At 44.2% G+C, this 10480-nt stretch overlaps 1 pseudogene; it reads left to right on the top strand.

Moving 5' to 3' along the window:
* The first annotated feature begins 6189 nt into the window (after positions 1 to 6189).
* On the top strand, positions 6190 to 6304 carry LOC149465189 (U2 spliceosomal RNA; annotated as a pseudogene).
* Positions 6305 to 10480: the final 4176 nt, after the last annotated feature.

Raw genomic sequence — 10480 nt, 5'->3', positions numbered from 1 at the left:
TACAGGGCAGGTCAGCACAATGTTGACTCCGCTCTCTTCTCTGGCCGCCTGTCCTGTGGCAGGGATGTGGGACCTGACCCTCTGAGGAAACTCCGAGGAGAGGTGTCCGAAGTGCCTGCCGCGGCGCTGCCCCATTGCAACACTTCCTTTTTTCCTCCTTTCAGCAGCGGCATATCCAGAGGATGTACTGAGCCTCTCATGGGGCCCTCTAGTGAGTGCCCGAATGGTCAGTCTGCCCCTGGGAACCTGTATGTAGGAGGTACAGCAGGGAATTAGGTGTGTAGGGGGAGTACAGTGGGGAACAGGCATTCAGAGTGGTACAGTTGGATGCAGGGGGCACAGTGCGGAACTGTTGTGCAGAGGGATACAATGGGGTGCACGGGGGTACAGTGATAAACGGGTGTGGAAGGCGGTACAACAGTGGATCCATTGTGCAGGGGGCTACAGTGATGCAGAAACTGGGGTGAACTGAGGTGTGAAGGTGGAAGAATTGGGGTGATCTGAGAGGTGGAGGTTCAAGAATTGAGGTGATTTGAGGTGCGAAAGTGCAGCAACTGGGGTGATTTGAGGTGTGACCCCTGACATACACCATCTATCTCTGGTTGATCCCACACTATACATCCATATCACTTCCATATACTGGAGCGCCGTACAGCTGCTGACCTACATGATTATTAACCCATTACAGATTACGTTGCTGGATTGTAGCAGAGAGCGTTTCACCAGTGCTCCTCCCTCCTTTTCAAACTCCCTTCTGCACCCAAGGGAGCCATATCCCCACACAATAGGAACTTTAACACAATAAGGGGGTTATTTACTAAAACTGGAGAGTGCAAAAGCTCTGCATAGAGACCAGTTTCAGGTTTTATTGCCAAAGCTTAACTGAACAATCTGAAGTTAGAAGCTGATTGGCTACCATGCACGGCTGCACCAGTTTCTGAGTACACCAGTTTTAGTAAATTTTCCCCTAAGTCAAAACGAAAGGGGAAAAGGGTTTTTTGTTGTTGTTTTTTTGCGTGAGGGATCCGGCCACAGAGGGCAGCTGAGGGATCGCACACCGATGTCTGACCACATACTTTTGTTAGAAGGGGGAACAGTTCTTGGCAGTTAGGGACATATCCAGGAGGCTTAGGGCTATGTATGCAGCTGCCTTAGGATGCCAGGATGGGGAGGGTGAATGCACCTTTGCCTGAGTAGACAAAAATCCTTTCACCGCCCATGACTGAATACTTGTCAGAAGGTATTCATTTGGCCCCATTACAGTGCACCAGTGGTAAAGGAAAGAGAGGGTGCACCAGCCTAGCGCATTACCTGAGAAGTAACTTTCATTAGATCCAAAGTGTATATATATACTAACAAACAACTGTAGTATCACAAGCATGTGTAACCAGTTGTAAACCCCTAAGTAACTTGAGCCTTTTCTAAAAGATATTCAATACAACTGTAGCTATCGAATTATTGTGTCTATTGCCCTTTTATTCTGTGCTGATTATTATTGGTGAGCAGGGGTGGACTGACAACTCGTGGGTCCCCCGGGCAATAGGGGATCATGGGGCCCCTGTGTCCTTTCCCACACTCAAAAAAGCCTATAAAAAGGGTACCAGGGGCATTTCATGGGGCCCTGTACTGACCCCGGGCCCTCGGGCAGTGCCGAGTGCTCAAATTGTCAGTCCACCCCTGTTGGTGAGCAGTATTGGTCTAACTATTGGTCTAACTGAACCTACAGTGTCAGAAGGGTTGAGAAGCTTACAGAGTCAGTGCAGCACCAGAGGATTCGTATCATCCAGCGGCTTCTATGGGGGTAGCGCTACACATACATTCGTTGTTATTATTGTAGAGTTTACCAGTAAATAAAAAGTGGCAACTCATGTGAGTATTTATTTAGCGCTACACCATATTTATTTATGTATGATTTACACTTTATGGTTGAAGGGAGGTGTTAGCAGCTTAGGGGTAGGGTATTTTCATTTAAGCGCAGGGGATTGTTCTCTTTGATTAATTTTAAAGGATAAGTTACAAATGTTTGGTATGTAATACCAAGTTACATAGTAAAATACACTATATTGCCAAAAGTATTGGGATGCCTGCCTTTACATGCACATGAACATTAATGGCTCCCCAGTCTTAGTCCGTAGGGTTCAATATTGAGTTGACCCATTGTCCATGTCTGTCCTGACATAGTTACAGAGTTAATTTGAAAAAATACACAAATCCACATAGTTCAACCAATAGGAAATAAATAAACAAGCAAAATTTTACAAAATGGAAGACCTCCATAGGCAGAATCCTCTACCCACAGCTGATATGAAGGAAAAAGAAACACATAAAGAAATCTAAAAGGAAGCAAGGAATTGTGCCAAAACATATACAATCTGGAGGAGGAAAGGCCAACAACATCGAGTAGCTTTAAAAGCAATCTGCTGAATGCTAAACAATATCAAGAGGAAAACATCTGTCAAAATGATTATATAACTATCTAAAGGTGACTTCAAAATGCCAGGTATATGTCAAGTTTCCTTTTCACTACTACAATATTAAACCTGGTTGATGTATACATTAACCCAACTCTAAGCAAAGAAAATTGTAGCGAGAAACAAGATGAAAAAAAAGATCAGCAGAGAGATAGCTGAAAGGTCAGTTGAGTATTTCAAATGTCATTCTGAAGATAAGAACTGGGTGTGATCTGCAGATAAAAGAACAAAATAACTACTGGTTCCCTTCTATTGAAAAATGAATTATTAAAGCTTCTCTTCCAGTGATTTTTTTTTTATACACACTCTGTTTAACACAAGGTCTGGCACATTTCAAATATTGTAACTATGAGTGTGGGCAGTGTTCATGTATGCATGCATTTTTAACACACACTATTTTGATGAAAGACCCCAGACAAATCAAGCTAAGGATGTTAGTGTTGGTGGTTGTACAGTTAACCAATAGAACTATCTATGCAGGGTGGCAAAGTGGTAATATCAGCTATGTGTAGAATCCACCAGTCAGAACTCCAAGCATGTGGCTCATGACAAGTATTGCAGACATATTGTATAATGGGATCATATGCGATCATGTGGAAATGTGTGTATACAATCAGCAGAGTTACAGTGCATGGTTCCTTCTCCATATAAAAACCCAGCACCCAGGTGTAAGCTGTCCCTTCACACATTATAAGGAAAAGTACAAGTGAAAAGGAGGGTAGTTTTGCCCTTTTCAGATAGTGTGTCTTTTGTTGATCAGTTAGAAGCCAGTATGGGCAACTTTATAAAGGATGTCGTAGAATTTCGACCGCACTGAAAGTGTTGGTGCTTGCACCCAATTCATGCACTTGTCACAGACAAGTAAATGATTTCTGTCCTTGTCTGCACTGAAGAAAGAGTGTCCACACTGGATGATCCTTCCTCAGTGCAGTCACACCCACCCTTTCTCCCTGGCCACTGCACCCGTCACACTGACAGGGTTATGGCTGAGGACTTTCATACTAAGGGTGGGCAGGCCATGATGGGTAACTGACAGACTAGTTCCCCATCAGGCACGCTTCACTTTTGATTGACAGCGCATGGTTCCATAGCCACTATTCAGTCCAATATTGGCTTTCTAATCCGTCTACTGCTGGAAAGTTACAGCGTCTAGAAACTATGGTATATTTTATTGAAAATGTATCAATCTTGATTGCCTAATCTAATTTAGTCTAATTTCTTGAGGCCCTAAAATGCCAGGACAGGACAATGCAGCACATACCCTGCCCTTCCCCCCCCCCCCCCAAAAAAAAAGATCCTTTTTTTGGAAAGTAGACAGTCCAAGGTATTTAGAAAGAGATATGGGGGGATTTTTGAGGTTATATATTTTTTGTCACAAATTTTTTGGAAATGAAATAAAATTTTCACAAAGTTGTTATTTTAACAAGATATTTCTCACACATGGCATATGCATACCTAGACCCCAAAACACATTCTGCTACTCCTATGTGGGAACTCATATGTGTGTGATTTTTTCCACATGCATAGAGGGACCCAAAATTCAAGGAGCACCTTTGGGCTTTCAAGGAGCATAAATTATGTGCCTAAAGGCTTCACTACCTATCATATTTTTTAAATCTCTGAAGTGCCAGGACAGGAGAAACACCCACAAAATGACCACATTTTGGAAAGCAAACACCCAAAGTATTTTCTGAAATGATGCTTTTCAAAATACCATTTTTTCCACATCTTTTTGGAAAGTGCAGGAAAGAAAATGAAAAGGTATTTTTTTATACACAAAATAGTCAAATAATAGGATATTTCTAACACACATCATAGCCATACTTGAAATTACACCCCAAAATACATTCTGCTACTCTTCTCAAGTATGGTGATACCACATGTATGGGACTTTTTCACAGCCTAACCATATAGAGGGACCCAAAATCCAGTGAGCACTTTTAGGATTTCTAGGAGCATAAATTACACATCTACTGTAATTTCCTGACTACCTATCACATTTTGGGAGGCCATGGAGCACCAAGGCAGTAGAAACACCCACAAAATGACCATATTTTGGAAAGTAAACACCCCAAGGTATTTTTCAAGAGGCATGGTGAGTCTTTTGAAGACTTTAGTTTTTTGCCACAAGTTTTTGGAAAATGCAGAAAGAAAATTAATTTGTTTTTCACACAAATTTGTCAATTTAATAAGATATTTTGCACCCACAGCATTGGCATACTTAGAATTACAACCCAAAACACATTCTGCTACTCCTCCCTAGTATGACAATACCAATTGTGTGAGACTTTTTTTGGACTGATTATGTATCCTATGTATCATGCAAATCAACCAATTGTATCAAAACCAATGTACTGTTTTGGTTGCCTCTATAAAAGTGGTCAGGGAATATAGCCTAATGTAGTGTCACTTACTATATAGCAGTCCCTGTTTCTATAAGCCAAGCAAGTCTTGCCTACTGGTACATGGCTAACCCCAGAAATGCCATGTTCACTGGCCAGGAAGTACAGGAGGCTGGAGAAGGGTAGTAAAACAAGTTCCAGTGTTTCCAGGAGTGCAGTTATTTGCAGGGGATGGCTGGAACTGATGTCTTGCAGGAATGTAGTCAGTCGGATATGCAGATGGGTCAGTTCAGATGGCAAGCAGATATATGGTCAGCAAACAGGCAAAAGATTGGTCCACCAGGCAGAAATTTGGCCAATAAACAGGCCAGTGTCTGTTAAGGCATCAGGCAGAGGTAACTCTGCACTGGTGGGGCAGTGATCAGGATAACTGTTGCTGACTTATACTGGTCTGATGGCAATGTGGTTGTGATCAGGCATACTATTGCTGGCTACACTGGTGTGGCAGTAATTAGGAGCACTGTTATTGGTTTACATTGATCTGGTAAAACTGGGAGTGTTGTCGCTGCACTGGCTGTGGTGACACTTGCACTGATGTGGCTAGTGACCATGAGCATTGTTTGTTTGCAGTCATCTGGTGACACTGGAACTGGTGTAGCAGGAATATTGTTGCTGGCTGCACTGGTCTAGTGAAACTGGGACTGGTGTGGTGACTGTCACGAACACTGTTGCTGGCTTACATTGGTCGGATGACGCTGTACTGTATTAAATTCTCACCTCATTTTGCATTACACTTTGCTTCATTGTCAGCATTATGAAAAAAGATGTGTATTTATTACAGAAGATGTGATGATTTATGCAGTCAACATGAATACATTTGAAAATAAAACTAACAACATTAACCCCCTTCTTTGGAAGATTTGTTGTTGTAAGCTAGGAAATTGTGTAATTGTGATATCTGTACTATGCTACACAAACAAAGGGAAGTTAGACATGTTTTCTGTTATTTCATTATAGGTTTTTTGCACAATGGTGTTATGAAAGAAAAATTTGTGTTTACAATGTTGTGTGTTTTTAATGGAAATATACAGTGGCTTGTGATCATTTTCTATACTCTTCCTGGGCTCACTCAAATGTTTACCTATAGTGTAATTTTATTATCTCCTAAACTTGGTGGGTAAAAGGAATGTTTTAATGTGATAGATGTTAACAATGTTGGCACTGGCGTTGTGCTTGAGACCACTGGTTGAGCTTGTACACCTCTCACCATGCTTTTAATTAGTAACGCACTAAGAGCAGTAGCATTTCAGTTGCTTTACAACCTGCTGTTTCATTCCTAATTATGTCCTCTATTGTAGTAGTTGTAGCTATTGTTTATCGCTTCTCGGCCTTTTGGCTAAGATCAAGTGTAGTATCTGTTCTTATCAGTGTCCAGTGGGGGTGCTCCCGACCATTCTAGTTTACGGGGATGGTTGTTGTATAGTACCCTCACTGGTATGATGGGGGTCCGGAAGGCTAGTACCGGAGGGACAGAAACCAGGGAGCGCCATGATTCGTTCTGGGGCCTTGGGAGTAATTCCTCTGGGGAGACCGGAAAGACCCAGTACCTCCTGATTTGAACGGGCTACCTTGGTCTGGCCTGGGGCTGGGGACGCAAAAAGTCCGCAAACTCAGTGCCCCCTGGGGAAGACGCTCTCAGGGGTGTCACTAGTAACACTTGGGTGTGGGACCCCACGGTGTGAAGATGACACATGGCCACTGTTTTTCACTTCTTTTTGCACAGCGCCCTAAGGACCAGGTCTTTTGGCTAAGTCCAGGGCAATTTTTGCTACAGGCCTCAGGGCCTGGTCTGTGCACTATTAGGCACGGTACCACTTTTTTATTTTATTCTATTTATTTAAACCACTCCCACGTTTTGTCACTTTTTCTGTTCTTATGTGTGTGTTTTTCACGGATGGAGGGTGTGGGTCCTCGGGCCTTACCTGAAGTCTAGGGGGAGGATGTGTGGCCATACGGTTCCTTCCTCCCCTGATCCCTAGGGGGTTTTCTCTTCGGGAGAACCCCCTTGCCTAGTACTGGATGTCCGGCTTCGGCTGGGCATAAGGAACGGTGGTCCACCAGGCCTTTTGGCCAGGAGGACCAAATGGGAACCTTGTCCCTGTCAGGAGCTTCGTGCCCCGGGGGATCGGGTGAACGGTCCAACCCTTTCGGGGGTAGGACAAACACACCCCTAAGTGCACGTTTTTCGTGTGTGTGTTCTTGCACTTGCACTTTTTTGCGGACACTTACGGGTTTTTACGTTATAGTTGCACGTTTGCGGACTTTAAAAAAAAGTAGTTGTAGCTATTGTAGCTTTTTAAGAAAACCATCATAAAAATTTAAAGTTTAGTTTCTGTTGTGTGTACTTTGTCTGACAACTGTTGAGTTGATGCATGTGGGTTGATTTACTAAAATTGGAGAGTGCAAAATCTGGTGCAGCTCTGCATGATAGCCAATCAGCTTCTCCACAAAATATGTTATTGAAAAGGTAAGAACTTTATATACATGAACATGGGTTATATTCAAGCAGTATAATCCTAGAAACAGCTAGCAGTTACAACAAGAACAGATCAAGAGTGTTAACATGAACATGAGTAAACTGGAGGGGTGTAAACCTGTGGGAGGAAGGGGTAAGGGTAAGAGGAAAGTGTGAGACTAAAAGGGAAAGGGAGGGGGTGTGGATTGTGGGAGAAAAAAGGTGGGGAGAAAACGCCTGGGTCCTAGGCAGAACGGTACTGAAGCAGGGTAGGGTTTTGGAGAAGGGCGCATTGGGGAAGCATGAGGGTCAAGTAATCTGGGGAGAGCTAGTTCCACATATGAGTCCATCTAAGCAAATCTAGTATGGCCCCTGCGAACAGGGGATGTGAAATCTTGCAGAGGGGGTGTAATGAAAATGGGCTATTGAAGGCAGGGGATCAGCGGAATAATGTGTGGGAGAAGGGCAGAGGAAAAAGAAAGCAAAGAGAGCAAGAGAAACAAAAAAGGAAAAAGGGGGGAGGGGGGATTTACTGAGTGAGGGGAGGGGGTCAGAGGGTGGTGACGTCCATCTCTCACTCCTCCTCCCAGGCTGGGGTGGGGATAGGTGATCCCCCTAAGCCTGGAAAGTAGAAATTCGTGGGGAGAGTAAGTGAAGCATAGACAGCTAAGTGTCTGGCGCTGGGTAGGTTCTGCCGGTGCTGTAAGTGGTATAGCTGGGGAGAAATGAAGGGAATGCCACAGGTGCAAAGCAATGGAGAAGTTAGCGGCCCCCCTGGTCAGTGGTGTGTTTAGCCCCAGTGAGTCAGGATACACTGTTTCGCTGCATTAACCATATGCATGGCCAGGGATTTGAAATAGACAGAATGGGGTAAGGAAGAGTAGTGCAATAGGAACTGAGCAGGCGTGAAATCTAGGGTGTAGGTAGTTACTTGTTGGATTATTCGATGTACCTCAGGCCAGCACGTTTGAAGTCGAGGGCATGACCACCAGATATGTATGAGGGTCCCTAAATCATTCCTACATCTCCAACAGGTATCTGGGATGTCTGGGTGGAACTTGTAGGAGAGCTGGGGTGCGGTATGAGCGTGATTGGATTTTATATCCATTTTCTTGAGTGGAGATGTTTTCTGAACCCTTAGTATGCTCAAGTGCATTTGTCCCAGTTGCCTTGAGTGAGGGAATTAAAGAAGTCTCTCTCGCATGCCTCACAGGCTGTGCCGCTGTTAGAGGGTTGGTCAGAAACAGGGGTGGACTGACCATTTGGAAACTCGGACACTGCCCGAGGGCCCAGGGTCATTAGGGGGCCCGATGAGATGCCCCTGGTACCTTTTTCATAGGATTTTTTAAGTTTGAGCAAGGACACAGGGGCCCCATGATCCCCTATTGCCCGGGGGCCCCATGAGTTGTCAGTCTGCCCCTGGTCAGAAAGCAGCTGGGAGTGGATAATGGAAATCATGTGGCTTTGAGGAGACTTTTTTGAGCATATTGTCTCAAACGAAGTAAGGGATCTAGAGACAGCCAGATCTTTGTCAAGGGAGCATAAATAATGAGAAAGTAGTAGATATGTCCACGGAGTACGAGATGAGAGTTGCTCCGGCGAAAGGAGTTAGCTTCTGTTGAAGAAGTGATGGGCTAGGATCCAATTGGAGGACCAATGGACTTGTAAGAATTATTGGTATAAGCCCGGTGGGAAGTATGGATTTTTCCGTATTTAGGTAAGTAGGCCTGGAGCTGATGAAAAGGACTGAGTGGCCTTGCACACGTCACTGAAAGTTCGAAGAGTGGGGTAAATGAGGGGGTGGGATTTCACCTGGAGAGGGATGTGATGGGTGTGGAGCAAGGGCAGAGAGGCTAGAGGTGTGGGTGTGAATGAGGCTTCGAGATTGACACAATCTTTGAGGGTTTTGTGGACGTTTCAATCTACGATCCTAGAAAGGTGGCATGTGCAGTAATAATTCTGAAGGTAAGATAAACCTATACCCTCTTTGTGCTTGAGTAGTGCCAGTGTTCGCATAGCTGATTCTTGGTCTGCGGTTGTTCCAGAGAAAGCCAGAACATAGGGTCTTGTATGAGAATAGGAAAGCTCAGGGAAGATGGATGGGTATTGTTTGTAGGAGATAGAAAATTCATTTTAAGGATGGCTGCTTTACTGAACCATGAAAAAATAGGTTTGTTCCAGCATTTCAAATCGGTTGTTAAATCCTGCAGAATGGGCAGCTAATTTTTGAAGTACAGACCTCGTAGATGTGTAGGAAGTTAGATGCTGAAATAAGTGATAGCGTCTTGTTTCCCAAGAAAGTGGAAGTAATTTTGGCAGTGGGTAACAACTTAAGGTGGAAGGGATACATTAAGTGCATAAGATTTCAAGAAATTTATTTTGAGGTTGGATAGGGAGCGAAAGAGTTGGAATTCTGCTTGGAGGGCAGGGAGAGTAGTGTGAGGTGTCGTGAGAAACAGCAGAATGTCATCTGCAAATGCTGCAAGTTTGTACTCTCGGCCTGCAGAGAAAATTCCTCTAATTGTGGGGTTATGTCTGAGACAGCGTAGAAAATGTTCCAGTGTCAGAACAAAAAGGATAGGGGAAAGAGGACACCCCTGCCTAGTACCATTGTGGATGGAGAAGGAGTCCGACAGGATATTATTTACTTGAACTCATACATAGGTACTGGTAGATTTTAACTTCAGTACCCTGGAATAAGATGCGGTTATGGTTCCTAGCTCGTCTAAGAATTTCTTCTTTTAAGGGAAAGTTCACAAGACAGCATACTGCATCTCTAGGCGGGTCTGTGTCTCTGCCCCTAGGTCATCAGGCCCTGTGTAAGCGCTCAAATTCATTGAGAATAGATAATACAGCTTCAGCTAATAGAGGGATCTATGGATTCGGATATCCCCCTTACCCTGAGGTTGTGGCATCAGCTCCTATTGTCCAGGTCTTCCATATGGCGCTGGAGTTCCCTAAGATGTATTGCGTGGGATTCCATCACCTGCTGAACCTGGCACAGTGCAGTGTCATGGCGGGCTGTCACCTTTTCTACATCATTTAGCCAGAAAGCCATGGAGTGAATATCATCACGGAGATCAGATATGGAGGCGGATACTGATGATTTAATATCTGAGGAGACTGCATGGAGGTCCTCTAGGTTCAGTGGG

Source organism: Staurois parvus, unplaced genomic scaffold (genome assembly GCF_062004578.1).
Source record: "Staurois parvus isolate SC_StPar_1 unplaced genomic scaffold, SC_StPar_1.0 ptg000141l, whole genome shotgun sequence".
Lineage (NCBI taxonomy): Eukaryota > Metazoa > Chordata > Amphibia > Anura > Ranidae > Staurois > Staurois parvus.
Note: the sequence above shows the minus strand (reverse complement) of the source record. Positions and strands in the feature narration are given on the sequence as shown.